The sequence below is a fragment of the Schistocerca serialis genome, chromosome 3 (genome assembly GCF_023864345.2).
Source record: "Schistocerca serialis cubense isolate TAMUIC-IGC-003099 chromosome 3, iqSchSeri2.2, whole genome shotgun sequence".
NCBI classification, from domain to species: Eukaryota; Metazoa; Arthropoda; class Insecta; order Orthoptera; family Acrididae; genus Schistocerca; species Schistocerca serialis.
In genome coordinates, this window is record NC_064640.1 from 465,803,552 (window position 1) to 465,827,462 (window position 23,911).

The following is a 23,911-nucleotide window of genomic DNA, read 5'->3' on the forward strand; positions in this document are numbered from 1 at the left end:
CAATGCGAGCCACCGAGGAAAAGAAATCCTCTCGTCATATTATATGACGTACCTACAATTATGACAAATGAAGAACTAGTAGAAACAATCAGGCAGCAGAATTTTGATGGAATAAATGAAGATGAATTCAAGAACAATTTTAAGTTGAAATTTAAGACAGGGCCGCGGGGTCGTGATGTTGTTCATCACGTCGCCGAAGTATCGGCGCCAATGTGGAAGAAAATAACAACAATGGGCAGATTGTATGTTGGCTTCCATGCCATCAACACTAGAGACTATGTCGTGGTACCTCGTTGTCACAACTGTGGTGACTTGGACCACATCCTAAGGCTGTGCACCAGGGAGCCGGCGTGCACTAAGTGTGGGGAAAAAGTTCACAGCCGCCAGGACTGCAAAGCGGCGGCAGTTTGCATTCCATGCAAGAATCGAGGGAAGAAGTCTTGCGGAGCCGCAGGTAGAAATTGCCGACATACAGAATGTTGGAGCAGAGATTGATCTCTAGAACCGACTATGGCTGAGCCTGGCATACCGAACAGGATGCCAAAGCGAAAGTCCCCGAGCAAAAGGAGGAGGGATGCCATGCGGGCAAACAGATTCAAGGATTTTTTGAGGTCGCTTTCCGGAGCCACCAAAATTGAAACAAAAGACATGGCCATACAAACCGAATTTCCAACAATGGACATAGGCATTCAAACCAATCTCCCCCCCCCCCCAATGGCTGAAATTCCCTCCTATGGAAGCCGGGAAACAAAGCTGAAACTACATCTACAACGGCAAGGGCATCCTGTGGCTCTAGCAACTCTCAGGGACAATAATACAAACGAACAACCAATACAAGAAAATATAGTGACGAGCTCAAGTACGAGCCCCACCACACAATGCACACCAATAGTTAGACTACCACCGGTCGATCCGGTTAGGGTGTACCCCAATTTGGAGTACACCATGCAACTATCTAGATTGGAGCAGCCGGCTACCCTGACCACTGCCTTACGGCATGTGGTCCGTGTAGGACACGCAGACGGCAGGAAGATAACTTTTTCGGTTATGGAGGCTGTTGACAGAATCCAGCTAAAATCAGTGAATCTCCCCACCGACTTTGGAGCCTTGCGAGACTTGCTCAAGAAAGTATTCGACAGACGAGGAGAGAAATTTGATCTTGACGATATTTACCAACAATCTGTAATAGCACACGAACGAATTGCATTTGACTGGAGTAAGACCTGGCCACATGACCGAATTCACACATACTTTCCATAATGACAAAAATAACTATAGGACAGCTTAACACAAACAACAGCAGACTCGTAATGCAGGAGCTCCGAAGGGAGGTGGAGGAGAGGAGATTGGATGTACTCTGTCTCCAGGAGCCATACTCCCTGGCTGGGAAAATAGCTTTTGCTGCTGCAAGCTGGCAAATAGTCAGCAGAGGGGATGACCCGAAGGCACCAATTATAATAACAAATAAACTCTTGAGAGTTACCATACTCTCACAATTTACAACTAGCCACTGCAACGTCGTGGAGCTTCAATCACCTACGGGAATTTTAACTCTTGTAAACATGTACTTTCAGTATGGGGACAACATTGAACTTTATATAGACCACCTAGCGAGAGTTACCACGGCGTTGCGGGGAAGAAAACTCGTACTAACTGCCGACATTAACGCAAAATGCCCCCTGTAGTACAGTGGCACAAGATATGCCAATGGCGAAAAGGTCGAAGAACTTATTATGACATCACAACTTGTGGTGGCTAACAAACCCGGCAATCCTCCCACCTACGCTGCAGGTGGAGGACAGGGCACAAACATCGATGTCACCCTAGTAACTCCGAACACAGCTAATAATCTTCACAACTGGAGAGTCATAGAGAATGCCACCACAAGCGACCATAATCTGATAACTTTCACCATAGGAGAAAGAGAGTGCCGCTGGGCCACGGGGTGGGAAGTACAACTAAACTATAGAAGAGCCGATTGGGAACGCTTAGCGAGGGAGTGTGACATTCCTCCATCACCGGAAGATGACATGCACTTGGACATGGACGTAGACCAGAGGGCAGAGGAACTGGTGACTGCAGTGACAAGAGCGGTGAGAGCAGCCGTACCTACTAGGAGGAGGGCCATGGCGGCCTCCCCGTCACCATGGTCTGCCGAACTAAGTGAACTGCGTCAGTCTGTCAGAAGGCTAAGGAGGTATTATCAGCGCAGTGTCGTCTGGCAGGAACGACAATGGTGGCAGTTGCTGTACAGGGGGAAAAACGGAGATTCCAAAAGGAACTGCGGGAAGTCAGAATGAAAAGTTCGGAAAACTTCGTGCTCAACCAGCTAGTCACGGACCCGTGGGGGCTTCCATATAAGTTGGTGAGAGAAAAAATCCGCTCTCCTCTGGAGTTATCAACAGTCAGGTACGGGGATAGGATGACGGAGTCCTGGCAGGAGACTGCGGGAGTCCTCCTCCACTCCCTGCTGCCTGACGACAACGCGGATGGGGAGACAGAGGGACAGCAGCAACTCAGAGATCAGGACCAAGAAATATACACCAATGAGACGGCTGTCTACCCCTTCTCAGAGGAGGAGGTAGCAACCCACATAAGGTCTCTGCAAAGAGGGAAAGCACCTGGGCCAGACGGCATTGTGACGGAGGTGGTGCAGTTTCTGGCGCCTCAGCTGACTGCGCCACTAACACATCTGTACAATGAATGCCTCCGACAGAGGAAATTCCCCGAAAAGTGGAAAATGGCACATGTAGTTATCGTAAAGAAAGGACGAGTTAAGGATCCTGCAGAAGTGAAATCATACAGGCCGATCTGCCTGCTGGATATATTCGGTAAAATTTTGGAGAAATTGCTGGCTGACAGACTGACAGCACACCGAGTGTTGTGTGGGATGAGTGACAGGCAGTTCGGGTTCAGGCCGGGGCGGTCGGCATCTGATGCAATCGCCCTGGCGGCCGAGGTCTGTGGCTCGACCCCGCACAAATACGTGGTTGGCATCATGGTTGACATTAGTGGCGCCTTCGACAACCTGTGGTGGCCTTCGCTCTTCTCCTGCCTGCGGGAGAAAGAGTGTCCAGGGCCGCTATATGGTTGCCTGAGGAGCTATTGCGAGGATCGGGAGGTCTGGCTATCATCCTCTAGCGAAAGAGTTGGGAAGACAATTACTAAAGGATGTCCCCAAGGCTCCGTCTTAGGAGCCCTCTTCTGGGTTATCCATATGGAGCCCTTGTTAGATAGTTTACAACAGAGTGAAGAGGTGTTAGAGGTGATAGCCTATGCGGATGACTTCCTTCTGTTGGTTGGCGGCCGCAGCTGCGAAGACATCGAACCGAAAATAGAGACTGCATTAGATAAACTCCAACAGTGGTGCCACATGACTAAAATGACGATATTGCCCAGCAAATCTACTTACCTCCTGCTAAAAGGACATCTCATTAGAAATCCGACTGTCAGAATAGACGGTTCACCGATTCTCAGACGACGTGAGACACGCTATCTAGGTGTCATCACTGGCGAGAGGTGGAGTTTCGGAAAGCACATTGACACCGTCACCCAGAGAGCCCTTCAGATATTAAACAATCTCATCTCAATAGGCCATAAGAGATTCCATCTTCCTCCACACCTAATTAGACTTTATCATAACAGCATCCTAACCTCAGTTGTGGGCTACGGCTCGGGAGTCTGGGCGCACAGGCTCACGAGGGTGGTGCACGCCATGGCGGTGAGAAGGGTCCAGAGAAGCATGATACTAAGAGCTGTGGGTGCCTACAGAACATCTCCGGGGGGGGGGGGGGGGGGCTATTAGTCATAATGGGGCTGTGCCCTCTGGACATAAAGATAAGGGAACAGGCGGCCTGGTATTGGGCCAAAAAGGGTAATTACGAGAAGATTGTAGATATTATGGGTATTAGGGTGGGGGATAAAAGAGAAATAAGGAAAAGAGGGGAGGAACTCTGGCAGGAGACTTGGGTGATAGAAGAAGCTGGACGACGTACCTTCCAGTTTCTACCTGATGTGAGGGAACGCCTGGGAATGACGTACTTCGAGCCCACACGAGGTCTGATTCACTTTCTCACTGGCCATGGACCCTACCCGACGTACTTATGTCGATTTGGGAAAAGGGCAACATCAGCGTGTGACTGTGGCGATCCGGAGGGTACACCCGAACATGTTGTTTACGAATGTCCCCTCTTCAATCATGTCGCAAATACACTAAGAGACAGACTTCCCAACCATGACACGTATCAACTGCTCAGACGAGAGGAAACTTTTCAGATTCTTAACACCTTGGCAAACGAGGTATCACGAAAGGTTCTAATTGAATATCTTAGAGAGATACCGTAAATAACAAGGACAATAATCACCGATTTCGACCAAGAGCCCTATTCGCGTGCCGCCTGTGCGTGGACTGGCCGACCTCATCCGAGTTGGAATCCGCCATGTGCAGGACTAGGGGGAGTAGGGATCAACCACCGAATATGACACACACTGGACATGACGTAGGATAAGTTCGTTTGTAGGACTTAGATATAGGAAACTAGAATAGGTACTGCAGCGAATTATAACGTCGAGGCCTGCCCAGTGCCAGGGGCATGTTCTTCGGGGTTAGCTCGAAGAACAAGGCAAATATAGTAGGTTTATATTCTAACTGGCACACATGTGACGCTGCAGAACATATAGTATAAATTCAATTAGTTATTGGATTTAGGTATAGATAGTAGATGTAGATATTAATGCCCATTGTTGTTAGTAACTGTAGCTCACTATAAAACTAAAAAACTAGCTGCACAATTTAATAATAAATGTATAACTATTAGGACCCACTAATGAGCTAAGGAAGTGGGTTACTTTGTATTAATTATGATGGTTATCTTAATAAAGAATTTTTTTTAAAAGAAAAAAGCCTTTCTTTATTAAAACTTTCCCTGATGAAGGTATTAATTTTTTACTTAGTTCTGAAACTGCACTCAATTTCTGCTGTTGAAACAGGTATAGTGTATACAGTCTGCGGAGTTTTGTGCATAAATGAATGGTTCTTCAGCGGATGGTCAACAAGGAAAGTGTTCAGATTACAAGACTATGTCATGCCTTTAAACGTATCATTTCGCTGAATCACTGACAGTTCAGTTTGAAATGTATCGTGACAGATAAACGAATTGTGTTCCGGCGACACAACGATGAAGAACACAAGAGCAGAGAAGACCGTGAGACGACGTCAGCCAACAGCCCGCTGATTAGGACCGCACCACGACAGGAGCGGCGTCTACAAGAAAAGAATATAAGCGCCGCTCGTTCCAGCCTCGGCCGCACAAAACTAGACCGGCACTAGGAGAGCACTACGACAGCAATTATTAGTGATCCATATCCATTGCTCGTATGGACCTTGTATATAGAGGAAGAGAATGACTGCCTGTCGCCCATCGCTGCGACACATTCTTGTAATTCAATGTTAGGTATTGTCTATCTTCTTTATTGTAATGAAAACTATTAATGTGATTTTCTTGAATTGTTGTATAGAAATCCTTGAACGCAGCGTCCTTTAGGCACCCTATACGGGACGAGTGGGCAGGACTCCATATTAGCGACGAGGGCTTACATCAGTCTGGAACCGCTACGTTCGCAGGTTAGAATCCTGCCTCGGGCATGGATGTGTGTGATGTCCTTAGCTTAGTTAGGTTTAAGTAGTTCAAAGTTGTAGAGGACTGATGACCTCGAATGTTAAGTCCCATAGTGCTCAGAGCCATTTGAACCATTTTCGAGGGCTTACAGACAAACCGCGCTCCTGACGACCTCGGAATATCTTGTGTTTTTTGCTGGCTCTTTAATTTTCTTCTGTCTTTACTTTGAAGAGGAGTTTCTTTGCTTTTACAGTTTCTTGTCACTTTTGCTAACCCATGTTTTCAGGTGGGCGCTGCAGTTAATTTCTTTGCTTCAGTAGTTATTTTGCTTGTTTGCCTTGTCTGTTTCTTTCATTTGTCTCTTCGAACGTGTTCACCCAGCCGACGGGTGTGGCCGTGCGGTTCTAGGCGCTTCAGTGTGGAACCGCGTGATCGCTGCGATCGCAGATTCGAATCCTACCTCGGGCATGGATGTGTGTGATGTCCTTAGGTTAGTTACGTTTAAGTCGTTCTAACTTCTAGGGGACTGATGACCACAGATGTTAAGTCCCATAGTGCTCAGAGCCATTTGAACCATTTTCGTGCCCACCCCAGCTGTCCTGCCCCCTGCTCAGGCGCCACAACCGCAAGCGTTAGATGCCACATAGTTAATGTAGATATTTCAGTTCCAGACGCAGCAGATTTCGGCACTACTCAACATGGTGAAGCAGTTACTGGCCAACGCTGCGTGCCTGAGGGAACAGGCACCACCTACAGCAACGCACACTTTTATACCACCTTTTCGACAGTTTAGTGAGCAAGACGAGGAAATGCTCGAATGGTTGTCCTAGTTTGAAGCGCACATTACCGTTCACAATGTACTAGATACTGCGGAACTTCCATATCTGTTACCCACGTTAGGAAGTGCAGTCTTCCGCCTCATTCAAAAACTCTTTCCAAAGTTTACTCCGAGTGAACTTGCGTATGACAAAGTTATCGACTCACTAACTATTATGACCAACAACTGAATGTGGTAGCAGCTAGTTGTCAATTCTTTAATTGTAAAAAACGGTCAGAAGAAACTTATCGGGAATGGGTAATAGATTTTCAGGGTATGACAAGGAAATGCAAATTAAAATGTGCTCGTGGTGCTTTATATTCAGATGTTATGTTGCGTGATGCGATCGTGTACAGTGTACCTGATGTCAAACTCAGAGAACAGATTTTGAAGCAGTCGGTTCCATCATTTCAGCATGTAGTGCAAATACTAGATCAGTACAATTCCGTTGCTTTGTTGGCTTATATATTTGAGCAGCCTATTTGTGGAGTTTAGTCCCTCGTTTCCGATCGGCCCATTCGGCGGCGGCAAGGGCTCGCCACTCTGAGTAAACAACCTTCCACGCCGCGTAAGCAGTTCACTAAACAGGTGGCTACATACGCGAGCAGTGACAGTACTACAATCACATGATTGTGAGAACATGTTGGTCTTGAGTCAACTGATTTGTTTGGCTTTAACATTCAGGATAATGTGTTGTTAGTGTCTGTGTTCCATGCAAAATGCGGTGTAGCTAGTTTGCTAAAAGAATTCCCAGAACTCTTCTCTGAAGGTTTAGACAAAGCTAACAGTTTTGTTGCACATATTACGCTAAAAGACAATGCTGAGCGGGAATTTTGCAGCGCCAGAACTGACCCAATGCATTACGGGACAAAGTCGTTGCTGAAATTAACGAATTGCAAGATAACGGAGCTATTGCGCCCGTATCACTCAGTCAGTCGATTGCAAGATAACGGAGCTATTGCGCCCATATCACTCAGTCAGTCGGCAAATTCACTGGTTTTTCTCCCAATACTTTTTGGCCGCATTCGCCTGTGTTGACTTTAAGTCTATAGTCAACCAACAAACTGTAATTGATACCTGTCCATTGCCACGCCGAGAGGATCTTTTGGACAAATTAGGCGGTGGACGCTACTTTTCAAGAACTGATTCGCGCGACACGTATCTTCAAATACCACTTGATGAAGAATCTCAAAAAGTGTGAGTAGTTAATACTCATTTGGGCTTGTTTACATTTTTGCGGTTGCTTTTGGGCATTGCTTCCGCAGCCGCCGTTCTCCAACGGTATCTGGAACAGCTGACTGCACAAGTGCTAAACTGTTGAAACTATTTGGACGATATTGTCGTAACAGGTCGTAAACCTGAAGAACATGTTGCAAATTTGTGTACTTTGTCTCGTGTGTTATCTGAGGCTCAATATAGTAACGCGGACGCGCTATCACGTCTTCCGAGTGGCCCTAATACGTACTTTGACGCTTCTACTGCATCCTGTCGTCACATAGATGCCCATGATTGTGAATTGCTTCAATCTTTTTGCTGAACTACAAGAAACTTGCACAGGCCACGGAAGCTGAACTAGATTTGTACGTTTGGCTATCATACATTCGCACATCTTGGTCTTGTTCCTTGCATAGCATAAAGGACTCAGTAGTGTGCCGATACTTTGCACGACGGCACAGCTATGCTGGACAGGAAGGTGTGATACTGGTTCAAAATTACAGTGGACAGCCACGTGTGTTGATCCCTAAAGCGTTGCAAAAAGGAAGGGATGCAGTTACTTCACCAACGACACTGGAGGGTTGTTAGTATGTACCAGTTAGCACGCCGACACTGTACTTGTCAGGGTATGGACACATAAGAAGAACAAATGACGTGACAGTCTCACGCATGTGAGGAAAATCCGTCCGCTTCACCGCAGAAATTCTTTGCTTGGCCTAAATAATAATCACCATGGCAACGTGTGCACATAGACTTCGCGGGACCTTTTTGGATCACCCGTCTGTTGGTTGTGATTGACTCATATTGTCAGTTTCCTTTTGCGATAACAATGAACTCGACAAAGTCACGTAGCATAATTTAGGTGTTGTCATCGATTTTTTGCCTCGAAGTTTTACCTGAAGGAATAGTGTCAGAGCCGCGTTGAGTTTCCGCGCGGTTTTAGGCGCTATGTCACGGACTACGCCACCCCTCCCGCCTGAGGTTGGAGTCCTCCCTCGGGAATGGGTGTGTGTGTGCTGTGCTTGGCATAAATTAGTTTAAGTAGTGTGTAGGTCTAGGGACCGATGACGTCAGCTGTTTGGTCCCTTAGGAATTTACACACACACACAATGGTGTCAGATAATTGACCACAGTTCACGTCCGATGAATTTGCAACATCCTGTGAACGCAATGACATACACCATCTAACCAGTGCACCGTTCCATCCCAAGTCAAACGACAAACTCCAACTATTCGTTAGAACAGTCAAACATGAGATGGCCAAACCTCTCTCCGCACACACCAGGGATCAAGCATTGCAACTGTTTCTCGCCTCATATCGTTCGCACCCACGAGATTGGATCATCGCCGGCGGAATTGCTTCACGGTCGCCGCCATCGGACGGTGCACCACCTGCTCCACCTTCCTCAGCATCTGGCGCCGATGGGAGGCCACAAGTATCGCTTCGCGCCGCATGATATTGTCTTTGACAGGGGTTTCAGCGGCAGCAGACAGTGGGCGCGAGGCGAGATCGTCTGTTGACTTGGAACTTGCTTTTATATTCTTTTAGGTCCAGATTGCTTGCAGCGCCGCCATCAAAATCTACTTCACCTCTATCATGTACACCATAATCTTTCAGTCTCTCTTCCCCCAGATTCACGGATCCACAGGGCAGCGTGGCCACTGCAGCCACCGGAGGGTATCATCATGACACCGCGGGACCTCATGGAGACGGAGCATTCGCCTCATCCGCCTCCTATCGTCCTACCCATGTACTCGCCCACACCTCAGCAGTCGCCGCGTACTTCGTCTGGTTCATGGCAGCGTTAGCTGGATGTGTACCCTTCTGTCGTTTTAAGGGGACGTTTCCTCCAGACGGCAGGCCGGATGGAGGTTTCCGGCAGGAAGCTTGGTGTCCCCAGCAACCACAGCTTCCGGCCCTACGTTGCGCCGACGCTGTTGCATCCCCCACCGTGGTCGCCCTCTCTACACGATGAAGGACTGACGCTTTGTGGGGGAGGAATGTTCTGGCGTAACCACCACCACCAGAAAGAAAAGACGAACACCAGACCAGAGGAGGCGGTGAAACGACGTCGGCCAATGGAGAGCTGAGTAGGACAGCACCACGACATCAGTGAACGGTCCCTACCTTTCCTTAACTTCTGAAGTATTTTTATATTTCGAGAGATCTGAATGTCCTCCGGAATAGGACTCCCACTTATTCCGCTTGTGTTAAATGAATGAGGTTAGGCAGAGTATGAGTTACTGTTAATTCAGTCTCATGTGTCAATTTATGAAACATCATGTTGAACTCTGAACTGATTTGTGTTGACGAATGTTCGTGATGGTGAGTAGGAAATGGACGTAGTTCCCGAATATCTTCGATGACTATTGCGAGCTAACATCCCAAAAATGTTCGAGCTCGCATGCGGTTCTTCTTCGTCGAAATGTCTTGGCTCAAACTCGTCTAGGGGTTGAACCGTACGTGTCAGATTACACACTCTAAATTAGACACTTGTGACCGTTCGTTTAAATTGTCTGGCTAATGACAAGTTTGCGAAATACCAAGTTAACATAAGATATAATAACAGTAATAACAATATCTTGAACTAAATTAACGACCCATAAGTGATGTAGGCCACACAGTTGTGATTTAGTTAGAATAATGCTTATTCGGAAAGCAAGCTGGCCGCTGTGGCCGAGTGGTTCTAGGCGCTTCCGCGCGGAACCGCGCTGCTGCTACGGTCGCAGTTTCGAATCCTGCCTAGGGAATGGTTGTGTGTGATGTCCTTAGGTTAGTTAGGCTTACGTAGTTCTACGTCTAGGGGACTGATGACCTCAGAGTTAAGTCCCATAGTGTTCAGAGCCATTTGAACCATCATAAAGCAAACTAATAGCGAAAGTGGTCGTATTTAGAGCTTCTGTTACACTGGAGCGCACATCCATTTGACAGAGTTCGTTCATTCACAGTCTCATCCCGAATTAAAAGTTCAATACTTCACCTCGTTAACTACACGAAAAGTAAGAGTTCACACCAGGCGCGTGGCTATTCACCGCTCAGGGACTAACTCCCGCGATACCACACAACACGGAATTTTCTAAGTCGTCTCACTTCTAAGCTACCTAAAGACCGACCGTCAGCTTTTGCGTCTGCACCAACACTGTCCACTTTGGTGTCTCCAGCCGATTTGTCCGCTTCAGGTCTGCACCAGCACTCACCCTCCGACCGTCCCCGGCCGCGTTTCAAGCGCGCCGAATATCCTCGCTCAACTGACTCGTGCAGCTCCCTTTCCTGAAGCCGTCCGTGTGATTGGCTACAGCTTATTCAACATTATTTTACATTTTAACATGTCTAAATAATCAATGCTTGACCACTTTCACGTTCTAAATAAAGTGACAATAATATCCATTAAATAATAAACGTTAAATTCTTTTATATAAAGCAATACAATTTCCTTCTTAACTTTGAATGTCACGGCCAGTAGTCTTCTACATCTACATCTACATCTACATTGATACTCCGCAAGCCACCCAACGGTGTGTGGCGGAGGGCACTTTACGTGCCACTGTCATTACCTCCCTTTCCTGTTCCAGTCGCGTATGGTTCGCGGGAAGAACGACTGTCGTAAAGCCTCCGTGCGCGCTCTAATCTCTCTAATTTTACATTCGTGATCTCCTCGGGAAGTATAAGTAGGGGGAAGCAATATATTCGATACCTCATCCAGAAACGCACCCTCTCGAAACCTGGCGAGCAAGCTACACCGCGATGCAGAGCGCCTCTCTTGCAGAGTCTGCCACTTGAGTTTATTAAACATCTCCGTAACGCTATCACGGTTACCAAATAACCCAGTGACGAAACGCGCCGCTCTTCTTTGGATCTTCTCTATCTCCTCCGTCAACCCGACCTGGTACGGATCCCACACTGATGAGCAATACTCAAGTATAGGTCGAACGAGTGTTTTGTAAGCCACCTCCTTTGTTGATGGACTACATTTTCTAAGCACTCTCCCAATGAATCTCAACCTGGTACCCGCCTTACCAACAATTAATTTTATATGATCATTCCACTTCAAATCGTTCCGTACGCATACTCCCAGATATTTTACAGAAGTAACTGCTACCAGTGTTTGTTCCGCTATCATATAATCATACAATAAAGGATCCTTCTTTCTATGTATTCGCAATACATTACATTTGTCTATGTTAAGGGTCAGTTGCCACTCCCTGCACCAAGTGCCTATCCGCTGCAGATCTTCCTGTATTTCGCTACAATTTTCTAATGCAGCAACTTCTCTGTATACTACAGCATCATCCGCGAAAAGCCGCATGGAACTTCCGACACTATCTACTAAGTCATTTATATATATTGTGAAAAGCAATGGTCCCATAACACTCCCCTGTGGCACGCCAGAGGTTACTTTAACGTCTGTAGACGTCTCTCCATTGATAACAACATGCTGTGTTCTGTTTGCTAAAAACTCTTCAATCCAGCCACACAGCTGGTCTGATATTCCGTAGGCTCTTACTTTGTTTATCAGGCGACAGTGCGGAACTGTATCGAACGCCTTCCGGAAGTCAAGAAAAATAGCATCTACCTGGGAGCCTGTATCAAATTTTTTCTGGGTCTCATGAACAAATAAAGCGAGTTGGGTCTCACACGATCGCTGTTTCCGGAATCCATGTTGATTCCTACATAGTAGATTCTGGGTTTCCAGAAATGACATGATACGCGAGCAAAAAACATGTTCTAAAATTCTACAAGAGATCGACGTAAGAGATATAGGTCAATAGTTTTGCGCATCTGCTCGACTACCCTTCTTGAAGACTGGGACTATCTGTGCTCTTTTCCAATCATTTGGAACCCTCCGTTCCTCTAGAGACTTGCGGTATACGGCTGTTAGAAGGGGGGCAAGTTCTTTCGCGTACTCTGTGTAGAATCGAATTGGTATCCCGTCAGGTCCAGTGGACTTTCCTCTATTGAGTGATTCCAGTTGCTTTTCTATTCCTTGGACACTTATTTCGATGTCAGCCATTTTCTCGTTTGTGCGAGGATTTAGAGAAGGAACTGCAGTGCGGTCTTCCTCTGTGAAACAGCTTTGGAAAAAGGTGTTTAGTATTTCGTCTTGAACCAACGTGTTTTCTGATAAATAAATAAAGAACAAAAGTATCTGTTACGCACTAAGCTTTACAACAAACATTCTATTACCTAATGACTCAATAAGGTGTCATTCTGTCATCGTTCAATGTGTGTTGTGTGGACGAAATGATGATCTGATGCTTAATTGAAAATATTGATAATTTAAATTTACTATATCGTTCAAACAAATAAAGTTACCGAGTTGAGATTTACATCATTTGTCATTTTAATGATGCGCTTCTATATGAAATGTCGATCTTTATAATTGGCCAAAGCGTTCAGATTTAGCATTCAGGTCTTTGTTATACAAAATGTTGATTTCCCTTTAACAGTAAATCCTAAACTATTACAGATATGATAGATATTCCAGTTTTGTTGAGATCACCATGCAAATTTATAAAGGATTGGGGATTAAAATTACTGTGGCTTCACTTTCTGGATTACTACAGAATTAAAATGTTTTCATGGATGTTTCCCTTTATGGCCTATCTTAGGTCCGCCATATTTAACACCGATACGTCTGCCTGGTCACAGTTCGCAGCTCGTGGTCTTGCGGTCGCGTTCTGGCTTTACGAGCAGGGGGGCACGGATTCGATTCCGAGCATGGTCAGGGATTTTCACCTACCTCGAGATGACTGGATGTTTTCGTTGTCCTCGTCATTTCATCATCATTCATGAAAGTGGCAAGATCGGAGTGAGTAAATGTTGGGACTTTGTACGGGTGGTGATAACCACGCAGTTGAGCGCCCCACAAACCAAATATCATCATCATCCCTGGCCACAAACGGCTTCTATGGGGGTTCCATATGATGTATGGTGTTGTGTGTCTCACTCGCACGCTACAGCTCTTAGGTCTTATTCAGCACAATAGATGGCTTTGAATTTCCCATCTCGTGGAGCATCTGCGCTCTCTGTGGCACACCGTCCTAGACGACAGCATGCTTTTCACAATTCCTGAAGTCTGACTCTTTCGGTCATATATTAAAATGAAAGCGAAATGCTCGTTAACTCACCCACCTCCACTTCATAACATTTTGGCGTGCCGTATATGTTATGAAGTAGCACCCATATTCACAAGACAGAAATTCATAATACAATGACATAAATATCCTAAGAGCCAAAACAACAGTGCAACTTTTTATAATGCTGTTGATGCAGCATGCTTGAAATTTAAAGCAACTTATATCTAACATAAATTATGAATTGCGGCATATTAATTGTCAAATAAAACCATACATTTATCAAAATCGACTGTCTACTGAAATGCCGCAGAAATATCAGCGCCACTGCGCTCTTTTTCACAGAACCCTTCTGTCACAAGTAAGTCTCCAGTGGCGCTCCACACATTCGGAGTCGAGTACCCCACCGAAATTCTGTTTGGCTGTGCATTTCATCGCCAACGTTTTTCGGGAGCAAATCTGTTGAAATTCGAATCGGGTGTAGATTCCAGAAAACAAAGACATTCCAAAACCACTCATGAACGGCACTGAACTCTTCCTCCAGTAGAATCGATACAGCCGGCCGTTGTGGCTGAGAGGTTCTAGGCGCTTCAGTCCGGCACCACGCTGTTGCTGCGGTCGCAGGTTCAAATCCTGCTTCGGGCATGGATGTGTGTGATGTTCGTACGTTACTGAGGTTTACGTAGTTCTAAGACTAGGGGACTGATGACCCCAGATGTTAAGTCCCATAGTTCCTACAAACATTCAAACCATTTTTTGAATCGATACAAACAGATCTAAGCTACACAGTAAACATTTGATTAACAGCGTTTGCAAGATGGTCGTCAATTCTACAATGACCCTGACACCTTATTCAAGTCCCACTAGATACATGCATTTACGACAAATCTTGTCGGAGCACAACCAAAGAAACAATTGATTCAGTGGAGCAGATTACTTGCCAGTGATGGACTATTTATGACCAGAGTGTTGTACTAATTGTGACCTTCGCTGTTTACGTTTGACCTTGCCTATTGACTACGCTATCAGGAGATGCGTTATTACTTTTATGCTATCCACAGCTTAATGTTCGTGATGTGGTGCAACCCACGACTCTTCCTCGTTCGTATTGTTTCCATTTGCACCGCGTCCGGGTGTACGACAACTCGTACACGGAATGGTCCCACATACAAATTAAAAAGCTTATCAAGGTTGAAAAGATTAATGACGTCTGTCTCGCCAGGTCCACGTTCGAAATCTAGCCTCACATTCTCTCCTTTGAGAGTTAATGTTACGCAGTTCAGGCGGAAATCTATGCACGCTTGGCGTGCACGCAGAAAGTCGATGCCGAGGATTACTTCCACAACAAGCGACGGAATCACAAAGAAAACTACCGTAAATGATCGTGACTGACAGGTAAAGTCGCCCAGTACCTGTCGCTTTATATCTACATGTCTACCTTGCACCGCGCCACGTACTTTCGTACGTTGCAACGGCAGTGACGTCCACTTGCGATCAGTGCGTCTTTGTAAAATATTTTCTCGGATGATCGAGGTCTGACTGCCTGAGTCTAGCACAGAGGGAACGGTTATGTTATTTATGTTAATGTTCAGTACTGGGCACCTCACGGATACTATCTCGTCCTCTTCTTCGAGTAACGCTTCCCTTATATCTTCAAAATTAATAAAAAAAATTCCCGTACTGCCTCCTACTTCCGTTCTTTCGGTTTCTGCTCCCTCCGTGCTTTCTGTCAGTCACTGCTGCGCGTTTATGTTCTCTCTTTGCCTTTCCTCATTGTGCTGAGGATCGGGGGAGCGTACTTCGACTACCTCTCGCGACTCGTGGTTTTGTACAGGCGCCGTGCGTTCCCAGTTTCGCGGCCTGTTCCTTGTATACGGACTATTACGCCCATTGACGTGGTCGCGATTCCGTCCCCAACGATCCTTGTTTCCACGTGATCCGTTTTGGCCTTGCCATGACTGTTGCGCCCCTCCTGGTGGAGGCAGGGGTTCGTTTCTTCTACTTTGATTGTTATTTTCTTGCATCCTAGGCTTGCCTAGTTCTTGCAAGAGAAGCAGGAAGCAGGTATTGTCGCTCAATCCTCTGCCTGCAATCGTAATCTCCCGCCGAAGTTTCGGAGGTAACTTTGTCATGCACATCCTGATTAATTCCGGCGCTGGATATGGTGCGTCAAGATACTGGTTCCTTCGCACCATGTCCCGGAAGAAGATGGCACGATCTGGGTGCGTACAATAGTTGTAATCCGGTTGCATTAATATCGAGAATTTCGTTCTCTCTTGTTCTGTGGCAGACCAGAACTCTCTAATGAACGCAGCACGGAACTCCGCATACGTCTTACATAAGTCTAGCGACGGTTGCATCCTAATAGCTGCTTCATCTCTGAGACGATTGTACACAAAACGAATTCGGAGCGCGTCTCCCCATGAATCCGGTAGTGTGTGGTCAAATTGCGAAACCCAAGCTTTGGCGTGTTGCTGATTTAAGTGGTCGGAGAACGTAGAGTATTTCAGCACCGAGACAAAGTGTTTCTTGCACTCTTCGTCATTCTCTGACGTGCTTGCGGTAATGTGCGTGGGAGCAGAGTCTCCACCTGCTCTCCGTAGAGTGCATAAACGCTCCTGTAGTTCCCATAATTTATCATCTTCGTCTGTGGCATTCGCACTCGGTTCCGAATCGCGTATGTTGTTTTGGACATTTGCTACGCGTCCTGCCCTGTCGCCCTGACATCGGAGCCGCATCTCCTTGAGGATCCGCTCATTTATTGCGGTTTGCGTTTCTTTGAACCGCAACAAGGATTGCACTTCGTCGCTCTCGCCGACCGCGACGGGAAGCGTGCGATCCGAATTCTCTTCCACGAATGAAGTGCAATTTTGGACTGCTGATGCGGGCGTCCCTATTCTTTTTCGCACATCACCCATCTGATCCTGCAGCGCTGTCTCACATTGTGTGACCTGCTTTCGCCCTTCTTCGAGTTTGTCTTGGCGTTCTTCGAGCTCAGTGAAACGTTCATTGAGCAGTTTCGCTAGTGCGTCTATCATTGTGCTGTTATTCGGTGTTTCGTGCATATTTTCTGCGGTTCTTATGACTGTGTTATTCAGCGGTTCTTGACCTGGCGTAGGGCTTGCACAGCCCGCTTCGCGTTGCACATGCGAGGGTGCGGTTTCACCGCTGTTCTCCGAGACTGTCGGCGTGCGGGGGCAAGTTCTCCCCGCGCTAATGGTTTCCGGTCGGTCGAGGCTTTGTGACCTTCCCGCGCCCGCCTCTGGCATGCTGCCGGGTTCAGCCAAGCCGAGGTCCAGTATTGCTAAGCGAGCGCGTCGTGCGCATATCCTGATTTGCTGTACTCGCTAAATGAGTAGTCACGCTATAATTTACATGCATCACTATCTTACTAAAATCGCGCAATCTTTAACGTATTACAATCAATTTGAACATTAATCCCTGATTGTTTCTCAGAGTCTTCACGTATTCGCAAGAATCCTGGTAAAGGGTCGGCCAGATGAAAGATTATCGTCTAACCTCCTTGCCAAGGAACGCCAGATGAAAGTTGATGTCGTCAAGCCCAGAATGAAAATTGCGCAACGGATAACTGGGGAGGGGAGCTTGAGAGCTCCTACCTACCCTTTCCGTATGATGCTAGGTAAGGGGGTGGAGGGCTCACACGCTGATGTGTGGTTTCCTGCATTCTATATCTTTTATTTTGAATGAATTCCTTTAACTTGACTTCTTTGTGATTTTGAAGGAATGTTAAAGATTGATTATCTATTTATTTTAAACATTATCACTCGACTTTACAGCGATTGCAGCAATTGTTTCAGTTTACAGATATTACAATTTTACAACTTACAGCTCGGGTATATTATATACTAATCAGTACGCACATTTCTACGGGCAAGATGGAATTGCGTTGGCCAAATGTGTACCACCAAAGTCTCTCAATACTTTACATGGGACATCCACTATGTGAGGAGGATAACGGGTAAACTGGGGACCAGATACATTAACGCAGGGGGTCAAATTTCCGAAATTAAACGAGAACGTTCATTTCCTTGAACCCTCCGAAACTGGTAATAAAAGAATTAGTACAAATATTCAAATACCTTTCTCCAATGCGTGAACATTCAGACAGACGCACTGAGGGCAGGTCTGCTCACTTACCCGTCATCTGTAACACTCCCCGAATATGGCGGGCACCCAAAGGTCTTCCTGGGCCCCAGTGAAGGGGATGGTCGAACCACTTTGCCGTGACCAACCTCTCCACCCGAAATCTTGTGACAATGGAACGTCTTTGACTTTTACCTATCTGTGCTCTCTCTCTGATCCCTTACCCAGGAGTGAGGTTGGCACTACTATACTACAGAATTACTTCCCAACTAAGATTTGGCCACGCTTTACGGAAAGGTGTGAGAAGCATTAGGAAAGTTCATATGTAGATTCACATTTACGTACAAGAAATGCATAATACACAACAGATATAAATCGTATTATGAAGCCTAACACATTTCTTTCCACCTGTCCACATGGGTTCAGTTGCACCCGCGGCCGGCCGCGTCGTGCAATAAAATTGGCGGTGGAGCCTCCTCTGTTTGTATTTCCCCGTGCGAGCGAGCAGTGAAACCTGCTGCTTACAGAGCGGAAACTACTCTACCGTTTCAGGCTAACAACCGATGTATTGCAGTTGATCAATAAATGTGGTTATTTTGTCATCCGGAGTCATCCGAGAACGCACCCCCAGCAACAACGCCCAGCAGAGAACCAATGTTCGAATCCGGCACTGGAGTCTCGTGCCTGTTTACACTGTGTCACGTCATCCGATAGTGGATGACACAGTGTTCTCCTTTGTCTTGCTTAACTTGGCTCTCCGCCGACGAACTTTGGTCACGGTACCAAATCAGTAAGCAGCGCAACCGAGTGCAGTACACGTATGACTTCCGGTTCCCAACATTCCTTCACGTTTTAACTAAATTAATTACCGTAAAGCTCCTCCCTTTAAATAACTTAATCGTTCAAATAATTCGACGCTCTACATTTATCAGTTTTATGGAAAGAATGAGTTCCTGCATTATGCCACTACATCTGTTGACACGTTACTCTATTTATGTGGTTTTGAACCCTCTAGCTGTACTGGACTTTTACATATTTGCACTGTTCCCTTCCTTTGAAACTATATACTGTAACTTGCCACCACTAATTACACCACAGTGCTCTCCCTCTTACACACCATTATTCATTACGGTCCATGTGCACATTTGGTCTTTCCCTCCGTGATTCGCCGGCCGGTGTGGCCGTGCGGTTCTAGGCGCTCCAGTCTGGAACCGCGTGACCGCTATGGTGGCAGGTTCGAATCCTGCCTTGGGCATGGATGTGTGTGATGTCCTTAGGTTAGTTAGGTTTAAGTAGTTCTAAGTTCTAGAGGACTGATGTCCACAGATGTTAAATCCCATAGTGCTCAGAGCCATTAGAACTAATTGAACTTCCCTGTTTGTTCACTCATTATGCTACCTTGTCCAGTGGAGGGGGGGGGGGGAGGACAGGGGGGGGGGGGGGAGCTGCGATTCTGAGCGATTCGAATCTGTGTGCTGAAGGTTGGGAGTGGTGGGGCAGTTCTTCTCTTGAACAAGGAATACATAACTCCGATCAACACAAGGATTACACAAACTGCTGATGTTGATGAACCAATGACTACTAGTTGCTACCGTTACTTACTTCAGTAGCTTTACACATGCTGTAAGAGATGCACCATGGTAATTCGACCATGTTGGATGGCGGTCATCTGATCCAGATATGTGAGCAGGTGCTCGTCAATGGTATCATTAGGATATAAAAGTTGTTCAGGGGCGAAAGTAAGGAAGGTAGGTCAGGTATATAAATTCAGGAATGGACCATAATGATGGTTATGGTTCCCGTTTCGTACTACGTAAGCGGAAAGTGGGTTCACATATCTCACAACGAGTTCAATTGTGTATTAATTCTTGACCCTGCAGAACCAACCTTTGTGTGCCATTTAACTTTCACTGATTGTAACATGTGCACATAACGACTCTTTGGGTCTGCCATCGAATATAACCAGTAGTGTCCTACCCACTGGAAGTATTAACCCTCCTCCAGCAATACTTTCTTCGGGCATTTCACAGACCCTCTCCTCGGAGCGAAGAAACGCAAATTCAAATGGCTCTGAGCACTATGGGACTCAACTTCTGAGGTCATTAGTCCCCTAGAACTTTGAACTAGTTAAACCTAACTAGCCTAAGGACATCACAAACATCCATGCCCGAGACAGGATTCGAACCTGCGACCGTAGCGGTCTTGCGGTTCCAGACTGCAGCGCCTTTAACCGCACGGCCACTTCGGCCGGCTGAAACGCAAATTCGCTAGACTTCGGCACTGTATGCACTTACTTCGGTAGGTAGATGGTAACCGGTTCGGTGGGACAGTGTAACAACTCTTGTGTAGACATTAAGGGGACATGCTCGTGAAAATGATCAAACATAAAAAAAAACTTCTTGGTCTATAGAGAAGAGATATTCATTCTTATTTCAAAAATGTATAATTTATGGGCATTATCATTTTCCGTTCGCTCAAAAGTTCAAGTGCGAGGAGAGTCATTTTAGTATAGGATGCTTTGTATTAAATGGAGTTGTCATAGATGTGGTGCTAGGAAAAGATTTCTTACGTAAATATAAAACCTCGCTTCACTGCATGGGAAGGTGCTTGGATTTTGAAATTGAGGGTGAAAAAATTAAAGTAAAATTTGAGAAACATTTGACGGGGGACAACCAGATTGCGCACACCATAATTACACATGGTTGGGATGAAGAGAACATTATGTGTGACAAGATAAAGGAAAGGGTAGAAGCGGTGGAGGGCATATCGGAGGTAGAGATAATGGAGTTATATGAATTGTTGTGCTGGTATGAGAACATATTTCCTCATCGTCCCGGTAAAGTAACAGACTTCGAATACTCTAAGTGAAGCCGTACGGGCTGACTAAGTGCAAGCCTTACATAAATTCTAATATTGAACACGAAGCCGTCAGGGCCAGGTTAAGGCAAATGCTGCAATGGAATATTATAGAACAGTGTAGGAGCAATTATTGTAATCCCATTGTAATTGTAAAGAAAAAAGACAAATGCCGGCCGGGATGGCCAAGCGGTTCTAGGCGCTACAGTCCGGAACCGCGCAACCGCTACGGTCGCAGGTTCGAATCCTGCCTCGGGCATGGATGTGTGTGATGTCCTTATGTTAGTTAGGTTTAAGTAGTTCTAAGTTCTAGGGGACTGATGACCTCAGAAATTAAGTCACATAGTGCTCAGAGCGATTTGCACCATTTTTTGAAAAAAAGACAAATAGGTTAGAATCGTGTTAGAAGCACGTAAGGTAAATAAGGTAATTGTGAGAGAACTCGGCCAGCCGGGTAATATGGAGGAACTGCTGCAAAATTTCAGGAACCTAAAATTCATGTCTAGTGTTGATTTGACCTCAGGATTTTGGTAAATCCCATTGGCAGAAGAAAGCAGACATTACACAGCGTTCTTATTCGAAGGATGAAGCTATCGGTTTAAGGTTGTACCGTTCGAACTCACGATTTCAGTGGCAGTATTTGTGAGAGCGCAAAGCCATGTTTTAGGAGAACGCTTAATGAGTAAGTTGGTGATCTTTGTGGAGGGCATTTCGATAGTGACGGTGTCCTGGTGCGAACACTGTAAACTGCTGGAGGTAATACTAGTGGTCTTAAGAATAGGAGGGATGACATCAAAGATTGCCAAATGCTAATTCAGATTCTAGGACACACTCTTATATCTGAGGGAATTTTAGCGAGTACCCAGAAACCAAAATCAATCAGGATTGTGAAAGGCCAACCAACAGAAAGCAACTAAAATCATACCTCGGATTATGTTGGTTTTATTGAAAATTCTTGGGGGATATAGGAATGAGTAACGAAAATTTATGTAAATTAATAAAGAAAAACGCATCCTGGAAATGGGCAGAGGAATGTGAAAAGGGATTTCAGAACATAAAGGATAAACAGTATGCGAGAAAGATGCTCCATTATTCCTACATGACACTTCCGTTCTGTTTGTCGTCGGACAGTTCAGATTATGGGATAGGCTGCGAAATCTTGCAAAAAATAACGAATCGACAGGATGATACAACACCGGCGTGTGGCTTTCGCCAGCCGCATACTCAACAAACAAAACACGGATACAGCTTATCAGAGAAGGAGCTGCTTGCAATCGTGTATGGACTGAAAAAGTTCCGTATATATTTGGAAGGTAGAAAGGTAATAGTACTATCTGACCATAAGACCCTTAGCTTTCTGCAAGACTATATAATACTAAAGACCGTTTAATGCACTGGGCAATGCTCTTGCAGAAATTTAGTTACCAGATTCTGTAAACTAAAGGGACCGAGAATAGTATTGCCGATCTCTGTCGCGGTTTCCCTTTGGAGAGGAAGACAGTGAAGGGGAGGAGGCAAAGAACGGGTTTCAGCTGCTATACATGAAACGAGTATCGGGGGAGAAGGAAAGTCGTGCTGACTGCAGGGATATGCGGTGAGTGCCAAACGATGACTTTGAACTGAAGAACATCAAAATCAAGTTTGACAGCAAGGGCTATGAAAAAATACCCCGCTATTTCAAATCCACAAGGGTGGGCTGTTTCGCATAATAGACGAGAAGACAGATCACTGGAGACTGTGCTTCCCAGACAAATACGTGGAACAGGTGATAGAATACGTCCATGTAAGTCACGGTCATTACGGGGAACAGAAGTGCACGGAACTTATAGAGCAATACATCCGTATTAATTACCTCGCCAGACGAGTAAAATATTGCACTACAACTCAACAAGGGGAAATGCAAAGTATAATACCAACCAAGGTATGAGAGTTACTGGTGGTTGACAATTTTGGCCCACTGCCTACAGGACGTGGCGGTATGAAGTACATATTCGTTGTCGTGGACCTCTCTTCAAAATATACTAAGCTTTATCCGATACGGAAAGTCAACAGCAAGACGCTGACATAAAAATTAGAAAAAGATTTCTTTAAAAAGTAATCAAACCAGTAAGGCTGTTATCTGACAGCGGATCTCAGTTTACATGAAACGTTTGGAACAGCCCACCGAAGTGGCCGTGCGGTTCTAGGCACTGCAGTCTGGAACCGCGAGGCCACTACGGTCGCAGGTTCGAATCCTGCCTCGGGCATGGATGTGTGTGATATCCTTAGGTTAGTGAGGTTTAACTAGTTCTAACTTATAGGGGACTAATGACCTCAGAAGTTGAGTCCCATAGTGCTCAGAGCCATTTTTTAAAAGATTGGAACAAACTTATGAACGACGAGGATATAAAACGCTCTAAAATATCCGTGTACAACCCGGCGAGTAACCCTTGGGGGCGGTATATGCGAGAAGTTGGATGACTGTGTCGGCCTTACACGAGTGACAGACACTAAAAGTGGGTGGAATACGTACGTTTGTTTGAGGACGTTCTAAACAGCGTGAAAAGTAACGCAACAGGATATTCGCCCTTGGAGGTGATGACGGGAGTCAAACCGAAATATCTATTAACGGAAATTGTGGAGTTCCCGCGGCGCCTGGCTGAGTGGGACGCTGATAGGGAGCAGGCGGTAAAATCCCATATGGGAAAGTTGGCAGCGGAAAGGAAGAAACGGCATGATGGGCGGTATAACCGAATGAAATAAAAATAGAAGATAAAGTCCTAGTACGTACGAAAGATAAGTCCAGCGAAGTGGATGGAGAATTAAAAACAGTTGTTTGAGCTATACTATGGGCCATTTGTAGTGGCACAATGATCGCACCCTAATGCCTACCGACTCGACTAACTGTTTCAGGAAAACTTCTAGGATTAAGAAAACTGACAAAACTGAGACTGTACTTTGAGAAGGGGAAAGTAGGCTAAGAAATATGTGTGTCCGTGTTTAGATTGAAAGATTATTTGGAGGGGTAATTTGCAATGTTTTACTTCAGGATATATTGCAACTTGTTTGTTGCTCCGTGTCATAAGAATATTTGGCACTAGGTCTATGCAATTATAAAGAGATGGTTTAGACGTACATTTGGTTGCGCGGAGGTCAGAAAACTCAGTTATTTAGTGAACGGTATTTAGTCAAAAATCAGTGGGCAGTATACATATAACTTAGGTGTATGGGGGTATATAACGGATTT